The sequence below is a fragment of the Macaca thibetana genome, unplaced genomic scaffold (genome assembly GCF_024542745.1).
Source record: "Macaca thibetana thibetana isolate TM-01 unplaced genomic scaffold, ASM2454274v1 unplaced_scaffolds277, whole genome shotgun sequence".
Lineage (NCBI taxonomy): Eukaryota > Metazoa > Chordata > Mammalia > Primates > Cercopithecidae > Macaca > Macaca thibetana.
The window spans coordinates 14,547-23,988 of record NW_026089066.1 but is presented as its reverse complement, the minus strand read 5'-3'; the positions used below and the strand labels follow the sequence as shown (position 1 = coordinate 23,988).

The window sequence follows — 9,442 nt, the reverse complement described above, 5'->3', positions numbered from 1 at the left end:
GTATCCACAGAAGACTTCTAGCAAGGGAGTGACAGGACCGGACTTGTTCATTGAACATTGAGAAACCCTACTCCAAATCCAAGACAGAGGAACACAAAGGGCTGCCACATTGAGGCCTAAGAGAACCCTTCCGAGTTAGCCAGCTCCAAACTGGGAAAATTGAGGTAGGCAGCTTTGGTTGGGTGCCCTGCACCCTCTTTTCTTGCTCCCTCTCTGCAGTTGCTCTTTCCCCCTAGGCTGCCCACTAGCTGTCCAGGATCCCCAAGGCAGTATCTTCACCCAGGACTCTGTTCGCTGTCCTGAAACAAGCTACCACCCTCTCAGCCTACTCCCTCGCAACCCACTCACTCAGGGAGGATGTAACAAGCACTTACCAGGGGTCAGGCGGTGTGCTAGGTCCCGTGGGGAGAAAAACGCAAATACGCAATGGTCTTACCAGGGGATCAGGCCCCATAGGCGGTGTGCTAGGTCCCGTGGGGAGACCATTCTGAAAAAACCCCGTCGCAAAAAATAGGCAATGGTCTCTACCCTATAAGATCAGTGCACTCCAGCCTGGGCGACTGAGCGAGACTCCGTCTCAAAAAAAAAAAAAAAAAAAAAAAAAAAAAAGATCAGGCCCCATAGCACAGTCAGGGTCCTCACTGACCTGTTTTCTGCTAAGGAATGCTAGTAAAAGGCAAAGCCCAAACATGAGGCTATCTTAGGTATTTACCTGTGTCCTGGTTCTGATTCCATCACTTACCTTCTCTGGGGCTGTTTCCTTATACAGAAAATAAAAGGGTTAGCCTGGCTGACTGTTTCCAGTCGGGCCTTCTTGAACACTTCAGTCCTCAGAGGCAGTACTCAAGAACATTCTTGGTAGTAAGGGTTAACAGGAATCACATATCCAAAGGTGGCAGGGATTCACACCATCACTCCGTAACCCAAGTTTTTCTGTTGATTTGTTTTTCTGTTAGCTTCTGGCAGGAGTCACTTGGTGCAGTAACACTGCCTATTTCCTGCTGATCAGAATTTCTAGTTGGCAGCCATATAGATCTGATTAATAAAAAAGGCAAAAAGTTGTTTTTTAAAAATCATGTTCATTAGACAAAAATATTTCAAAATATGAGGGACATGATGATGAAAAGATCAGGAATTATTAAGTTAACAGATAGCTAAAGCTCCCCTCCAACTCTAAAACTCCCACAATTCTAAGCTGATGAAGTACGCTATTACGTTAATTTATTATACTCATCGGGTAACATGAACTTTTTTTTTTTTTGATACAGAGTCTTGCTCTGTTACCCAGGCTGGAGTGCAGTGGCGTGATCTCAGCTCACTGCAACTTCTGCCTTCTAGGTTCAAGCAATTTTTGTGCCTTAGCCTCCCAGGTAGGTGGGATTACAGGCATGTGCCACCACACCCGACTAATTTTTGTATTTTTAGTAGAGACGGGATTTTGTCATGTTGGCCAGGCTGGTCTCCAACCCCTGACCTCAGGTGATCCACCCACCTCGGCCTCCCAAAGTGTTAGGATTACAGGCATGAGCCACCACCCCCGCCCACATGAACATATTAAAGGGAGATGTTTCACTAATTGTGAAAATTCATGAATAAATTTGGGGAGATCAGAATTTTAAGATCACTTGTTGAATGACACTGATGACCTCCTTAAAGGGTTGACCCAGTGGCCCTCCTCCCTAGGCCTGGGACCACTTCAGCCTCAGAAACACCTGTCACCATTTTGGAGACTTAATTGGCAATACACTTTGACGGTGCCTTCAATGACATGGAAGCAGGCAGCGCCCCCATCACAAACCTTGCCCTTAGAAGGTTTTAGGGAACCCAACATTTTGAGGAGAGTCTTCTTAGATGTTTTCCTCAGAGACTACAGCTCCTCGCCCTTCCTTTCCACTGGTTTTAAATCTAACACCGTAGGCAGGTTGAACCAAGGGGAGCACACCCAGACAAGCCCCTTTCCTCTGCCTCCCTCAGGGTCTCTACTTAGCTCTATCATTGTTGTTAGCCCTGACCTACACTTCAGGGTTGGCTTGGCAGAGGCTTTCTGGGGAGCAGGGATAGTGCAAGAGGCCAAAAAAAACAAAAAAAACCCACACTCAACATATAACATTTCTGTGACCAGAAGCAAGGGTGAGGGGCCCTGGGGGGTAAGTTCCTCACACACACCAAGGGATTCTCCAGGGGACACTGGCTGAGTGTTCTATAATTGAATTCGATTCTGATTCTGACACTAGCTACCTGGAGGTGTAGCAGGACGAGCCGCAGACAAAACTCCTCAGACACTGGATTAAAGAAGGAAGAAGTTTTTTATTTGGCCGGGAGCGTGGGCAGACTCGCGTCTTAAGAGCCGAGCTCCCCGAAAAGGAAATACTTGGCCTTTTTAAAGGCTTACAACTTTAAGGGGTCCACGTGAAAGGGTCGTGATAAATCGAGCAAGCGTGGGAAATGTGACTGGGGCCTACATGCGTCAACTAACAGAACAAAAAGTTTTACAATGCTTTTTTTTTTTTCTCATACAGTGTCTGGGATTTACAGATAAGTAGTTTAGGTCAGGGATTGATGTTATTATTATTACTTTTTTTAACTCCTAGGGCCGGGTGGTGGTGCCAAGGTTGTCTGGCTATTTATCTTAGTTTTGTTTCTTTCTCTGTTTCCTCCTGTCTTGGGAACTAGGCAAGGTAGGAGGAGGAGGGCAGCAGGAGTAGTAGTGGTCTCCTTCCTTAACCCCCACTTTGAGAATTTTCACTAATTAGTGGGAGTTCTCACTTTTAGTTTTACTTTCTGAGTCTCTTTGGGAGACAGAGCGATAGTGTTTTATGTAATACACTTGTGCTGAAGTTTTCTGATGAACCATGGTAGCTACAAAACCTTTTATCATTTGAAGGAACAAGTGTAATACACAGGGGAGCAGCAAGCAACTTTCTATTACCCGTAATATACTTATAATGAGGGTTTTACATTTTTAAAGCTGAAAACTATTTTCTAAATGAAGACCTAGGATCACACCTGTGTTAAACTTGTACAGGCACATGTATCAACTTTGTCATGTCCTAAGCAGGTTAGTTTTGTCACTGAGTCTTAAAAGCTTTTTCTTAGCGAGTAACACAGTATTTTTTAATAACAGAAGTTTTTAAGAGCCAGTTTTTAAGAGCCAGATGCTTGAACTTGGGGCATCTGTTTGGGGAAAGAGTTAGTTAAAGTAAAATTATCTTGAGGCATTAACTCTCTTGCTTCTCAAGGCCATTGGTGTCTTATGTTAGCCTTTTTATAAACATAACACGAAGAAACATCCAGACTGCCAGCAATGTTTGCAGCCAACTGAGCAAATAGGCTTTTTCTATTTTTGCTAAAGGAAGAGGTTCTGGTAACTTCTGGTTTATATGTTTAAAGAATGACTGTAAGACTCGGAATTGTTGCTGCTGGGCTGGACGGGTCTGGGTTTCCTAAGTAGTATGTGTACAGTGGGGACACCTTATATGGGTGTTTCTTCTAGCATGGTTATGGGGGGTAACAACAACAAAACAATGTACAGCAAGGACAAAAGAGGTCCTTACCTGGGAAAAAGGTTGAATACAGCGACAGAACAATAGGAAAACAGTATTACAGGAAAACTATTAGTCTTAAGATTTTTAACTACATTTACTTGCTTGATGAGTCCTCAAGCTTCAGCCGTGCATACACTAGTCAGCTGTTGGTGTGTGACTAGAACAGGGCTTGTTGTCTCCTCAAGCTTCAGCCGCACGTAGACTGGTCAGCCTCCGGAGTGACCAGAGCAGGGCTGTATTCCTTGGCAGCAGCTTGGTCTCGTCTCAGGATCAGCCGGGTTGGATGATCTGCGTCCTGCTGGCTGGTCCACTTGTCCTGAGCTGCCGGTGTTAGCTGACTGTGATGGATCCAAGACACAACACCTGCAACTTTAACAGCAGTGGGAGCGGACGAGGTTACAGTATACGGCCCATCCTACATGGGTCCTAGAAAAATTAAAGTTTACTTTAAACAGAGTCACTAGATTTAAGGGGGTGTCAGGCTTATAGGCATTTTCATTTATTTAATTATGAACACTTTGTATGGCTATTTTTAAAGCCTGCATTTGCTTTCTCAAGGTTAATTTCTTTAGTTTCTGGAGGTCACCTTTAATTTGACCTATGATTTGGGGGTGGCCGACCGAACAAAATCTTATAGGGCAAATACATAATTTGTTTGGTGGGGGTGCACCTGACTCAGAGTAGGACCATAGGCAAAAACCTGATTTTATCTTAAATGAGCAAACAAGCACTAGCATGTACCGATAGTCTCCAGCATGGGGCAGTTCTATAAAGTCTATAAGCAAGTTTTCACAAGGTATGGCTTTTTTTACTGTTTAAGTTGCTTAGAGGAGGGGTTCTTCTCTGCCCCTGCCGCACCCCCCCACCCCCCGGCCCTTTGTAACTCTATCTAGTGGCTTAGCCTTCAGTGAGACATTGGAATTCAGATACGGCAGAATCTTGCTGCTTTTAACTTCTAATGTGACCATGGGCTCCTGGGAGCCTAATGAAAAGATGTGTAGTCTGTCCTGGTCTTTACATTCTTCAGCTCCTGTCAGATCAGTATTTAGTTCCTCCAAGGTGTGGCAGCCCTTGGCCAATGGCCTCTTTGTCTTGTGGCCTTGGCCATTTCCTTTATTGCCTTTTTGAACATTTACCCTTCTAGTGTTCTTTCTTTTTGCATCTCGCACGATAATCTCTCTCTTGCCTTACCCAGCTCTTGAATCTTTGCCTAACTTGACTTCTTTCATATCTACATCCACATCCACTGTCCACGTCCTCTCACATTGCTAATTTCTCTTTTTTTACACTTACTCTTAGTCTGTCTTTTTCTCTTTTCCTGTCTTTCTCAGTTTTGATCCTTGGTTACAGTTAACATACATCTTGGTGGCCACTTTTCTAGACTAGGTGGTATTCATGTCTGCAGCTTCTGCTTGATGTTACTATGGGCTTGCTTTACAAATGAAGTATTCACTATATACTGATTTTCAGCAGCCTCAGGGTTAAATGGGGTGTAAAGCCAGAATGCTTTACAGAGTCTCTCTTATAAAACTGACTTAGGTTTTTGTCAGCTCCTTGAAGCATTTCTGAAATCTTTTTTCATATTACTTGCTTTTTTCTACTAACTCTTAGCCTCTGCAGAAGTGCTTCTCAGTACCTCTGCAAACGCTGAAGCTGAGTGGCATTCTCTGGGTCTTTTTTTCCCTTTTTCCTAGAGTTTACCAAGCTCTTTTCTTTATATAATTTTCCATGCACTTGGAGGGCTAAACAGGCATACCGAGAGTCAGTGTAAACGTTTACAGTCTTACCTTCACTGAGTTCTAAGGCCCGAATTAAAGCAATGAGCTCAGCTTAATGACAGTGTGCAGGGTTACCACCGCATACTCTGCACATCTCTCTCCTTGCGGGTTGATGAAGCTGTTCCCGTCCATGTATAGCTCCTAGTCTACTGATGCCCAAGGCTGGTCCCGGAGGTCAGATCTGCTAGAGTAAACTTGAATCCAACACCTCTACACAGTCATGCTCGACAGGGCTCTAGCTGCGAAGAGCAAGGTGGTGGATTCAGGGTGTTTCCAGTTTGGTAGATCAGTGGTTGAAAAGGGCTGATAGATGAAAGTCTGTTGCCCCCGCAAGATGTGGGCCTGGTCATTCTAATAGACAGGTCCTCATCTCCCTGAGAGGCATTTGCATAGCTCAAGCAAGACCAGATCTGAGAAGGCCCACTTGACTATCTTGACTTCCTTCTTTGGCCTCTCCAGGTTCCGATTCTCCCCTTCGAGGTGAGACCTGGGGTGTGTTAGCTCCTGAATCTCGTTTCTGAGGGGGCTATTGGCCTCGGTAAAGCGGGGTAGGCTGGGACATATGGAGAAAGAATTTCTATGATCTCTGGCGGCTCCTGCAAAACTGGTTTCTCTTGCTGTTTCTGGGACTCCCTTTTTAACTCTGTGTCTGCTGGCGAAGCTGCTCTTACTTCTACTTTTGGTTTTTTTGCAATAAGCTGTTAAATAGGGCTAAATTTTTGCTGGTTTTGTCTATATTATATTTAACCATGAGTCAATATAAAGGAATTTGATCTAGGTACACTGGCTGTCCTCCGAGCCCTGTCACCACCTTAAATACATGGCCAGTTGTTCCTTGTCTATAGTTCCTTCGACGGACCATCCAACACGAAAAGAGAGCAGTTCTAATTCACACAGAGATCTTAACCTCTAAGGGGTTAACTTAACTCCATAATCTCCTGCAAAACCTTTCTTAAGGTTCTGTAACGTGCATTTTAATAGAGTAAGTTTTGATGATTGGATGACTTTCCTTTTATTTTTTTGAAATTTTTCTTTTTGAAATGTTTTAACACAGTTCCTAGCGGAGTGGGCTTACTTTGTGTCTGACCTATTTTTCTCTCGACACAAAAACAACATTCACAATACAGGAAGGAAAGGTTAAAAGGTAACTCACTCGTCTAATTTACACTAAATCAAAATCAAAACTAAAACCAGTGTTGTTAAAGGCACACCTGTTCGTCAAGCAATTTAAGCCAAGTCAAAATCAGAACCAAAACTGAAGTGCCAATAAACGCACGCCTGTTTATCAAGCAATTCAAGTCAAGTCAAAATCAAAACAAAAACCAAAGTATCAAGCAATTAATTCAAGTCAAGTCAAAAACCAAAACCAAAGTATCAAGCAATTAATTCAAGTCAAGTCAAAAACCAAAACCAAAGCGCCAGTACAGGCACGCCGTGGGTGATCAGGCCACGTTCCACTCAAATGGAGTGGGCAAGTTCCAAAGACCAGTCTTACCAAGTTTCAGCTGTCCTGACTTAAAGTGCCAGTTCCTTCCCGGTGTTCAGCCACTGTGTTGATCCTCCACGGGGGACCTGCTGTGCACTGCTCTGACGAAGCGTTCCACCAGGGCAAATGCCTACCCGGGAGCGCTCTCAGGATCCGCATCGCTCAATCTGGCCAGAGTCCCCCGCAGGGCTGCTCTACAGGGCAGGCATAAGCTGCCTAAGGGGCTGCCTCGACCATCCGTTAATCACCTCGCTTCCCGATCAGGGAACCAAGAAATGCAGCAGGACGAGCCGCAAAGAAAGCTTCTCAGACACCGGATTTAAGAAGGAAGAGGTTTTTTATTTGGCCGGGAGCGTTGGCAGACTCCCGTCTTAAGAGCCGAGCTCCCTGACAAAGAAATACTTGGCCTTTATAAAGGCTTACAACTTTAAGGGGTCCACGTGAAAGGGTCGTGATAAATCGAGCAAGCGTGGGAAACGTGACTGGGGCCTACATGCATCAACTAACAGAACTAAAAGTTTTACAATGCTTTTTTTTTCATACAGTGCCTGGGATTTACAGATAACACAAGTAGTTTAGGTCAGGGGTTGATGTTATTGTTATTACTTTTTTTTAACTCCTAGGGCCAGGTGGTGGTGTCAAGGTTGTCTGGCTATTTATCTTACTTTTGTTTCTCTCTTTTGCCTCCTGTCTTGTGAACTAGGCAAGTTGCGGGGAGGAGGGCAGCAGGAGTAGTAGTGGTCTCCTTCCTTAGAGGTTGTGTCAGATTCCATGGGGTAAGGGCTTGATCCCACTAGACTGCCCCTCTTCAGATGCCAACTGCAAGTAGTAGATTTCACCTACACTTCTTACTCAGCAGCTATAAACTGGGGCTCCCACTACCCCCTCCTTTGGTCTGATTAATTTGCTGAGAAGGCTCACAGACCTCCAGGAAACATTTACCAGTTTATTATAAAGGAGAGTACAAAGGGTACAAATGAACAGCCAGATGAAGAGATGGATAGGGCAAGGTGTCAGGGGTGCAGAGCTTCCATGCCCTCTCTGGGCAATACACCCTCCTGGCATCTCCACATGTTCAGCAACCCTGAAGCTCATCAACTCTTGTTGTTCGAGTGTTTATAGAGTTTCATGTCCAGCCCCTCCCCTCCCCCTTTCCTGGAGGTTGAAGGGTGGGGATGAAAGTTCCAATCCTCCAATCACTTGGTTTCTCTGGTGACTGGCCCCATCCTGAGGTTATCTAGGGCCCCTATCCTAAATCACCTCCTTATTATAAACTCAGGTGTTATCAAAGGGACTCATTATGAATAACCCAGGAAATTCAAGGGTTTTAGAGGGTTGTGTCAGGAACCAGGGACAAAGGCCAAATATATTTCATATTATAAATAATATGATAGTTAGCTATGTCACACCCTCATCTCAGGAGTCCACGACGGTGGTATAAGATCAAGAAGATCTTAGCACATCTAGCTCTGAGAAGGCATTGGGAATGAGGCTTCAAAGTTTCTGCAAAGTGGAAGGATTGGGGGCGGGGGTGGGGTAACAGATCACCTGTTCCCAAATCCTTCAAATAATCTCTTGTTATCAGGGAGATTCTTTGGTAACTTTGGCTTCAATCAGCAACCAGAATATTTCATTGTAAAGGCCTGAACATTATAAAATCAAAGTTTGATACAAATTGTCCTTCAAGACGCTTTCCAAATTGACCCAAGACATGACCTCAATACCTTATACTGCGTTCAAATCTGCCGTGTCCCTTTGAAAAGTTTTCTCTTGTCTCTCTCTAAAAGACAACTGCATTTTCCCAAAGCTGTGCTCTTAAGAGTTGGTAAAGGGACGATTTGGTTTATTCAATAATCAGATTAAGAAAGTTATCCCATTTCTTTTTTTTTTTTTTTTTTTTTTTGTTGAGACAGAGTCTCGCTCTGTCACCCAGGCTGTAGTGCAGTGGCCGGATCTCAGCTCACTGCAACCTCCGCCTCCCGATTCACGCCATTCTCCTGCCTCAGCCTCCGGAGTAGCTGGGACCACAGGCGCCCGCCACCTCGCCCGGCTAGTTTTTTGTATTTTTTTAGTAGAGACGGGGTTTCACTGTGTTAGCCAGGATGGTCTTGATCTCCTGACCTCGTGATCCGCCCGTCTCAGCCTCCCAAAGTGCAGGGATTACAGGCTTGAGCCACCGCGCCCGGCCAAGTTACCCATTTCTAAGGCATCAGAGCACGAATCTTAAGCTGAGGTAGCCCTGGGACTACATATGCCATCCTCTTGTATCAAGATGGAGAAGACTGCGGAGGTTCAGGGAAAGAGCCCAGTAGAAGGACCCAACCTAGTGAGAGGAAAACGGGCATCTGGTGACGGCACCGGCCTCTAAGCTAGGGATGCGGGGACAGGCCTCTCTCTGCCTAGCCTGAGACAGGAGGAGGAAACTGAGGCATTCACACTTTTATGGGGCGATCACAGTTCCTGCAGAAGGGCAGAGCCGGGGCAAAGGAAACCAGACGTATAGTCCCACGCCTACCCACTCTCCCCTCCCCTCCCTCCGCGGCCCCCGCCTCCAACAAGCCGCTTCCGGTCGAGAGGGGTCGCCGGCGGGCTGCAGCCGCGCCTGCGCAGGAAGGGCGGGTCAGCGCGCCGGC

The 9,442-nt window shown here is 45.5% G+C and overlaps 1 long non-coding RNA gene across 1 annotated transcript; it reads right to left on the bottom strand.

Moving 5' to 3' along the window:
* Positions 1-664: 664 nt before the first annotated feature.
* Positions 665-7,125, bottom strand: LOC126947422 (uncharacterized). Its single transcript, XR_007723069.1, has 3 exons — positions 6,819-7,125; positions 3,644-3,914; positions 665-1,035 (listed from the first exon to the last, which is right to left on the bottom strand). It is a non-coding gene; the product is annotated as an uncharacterized LOC126947422 (long non-coding RNA).
* Between the last annotated feature and the right edge of the window lie 2,317 nt (positions 7,126-9,442).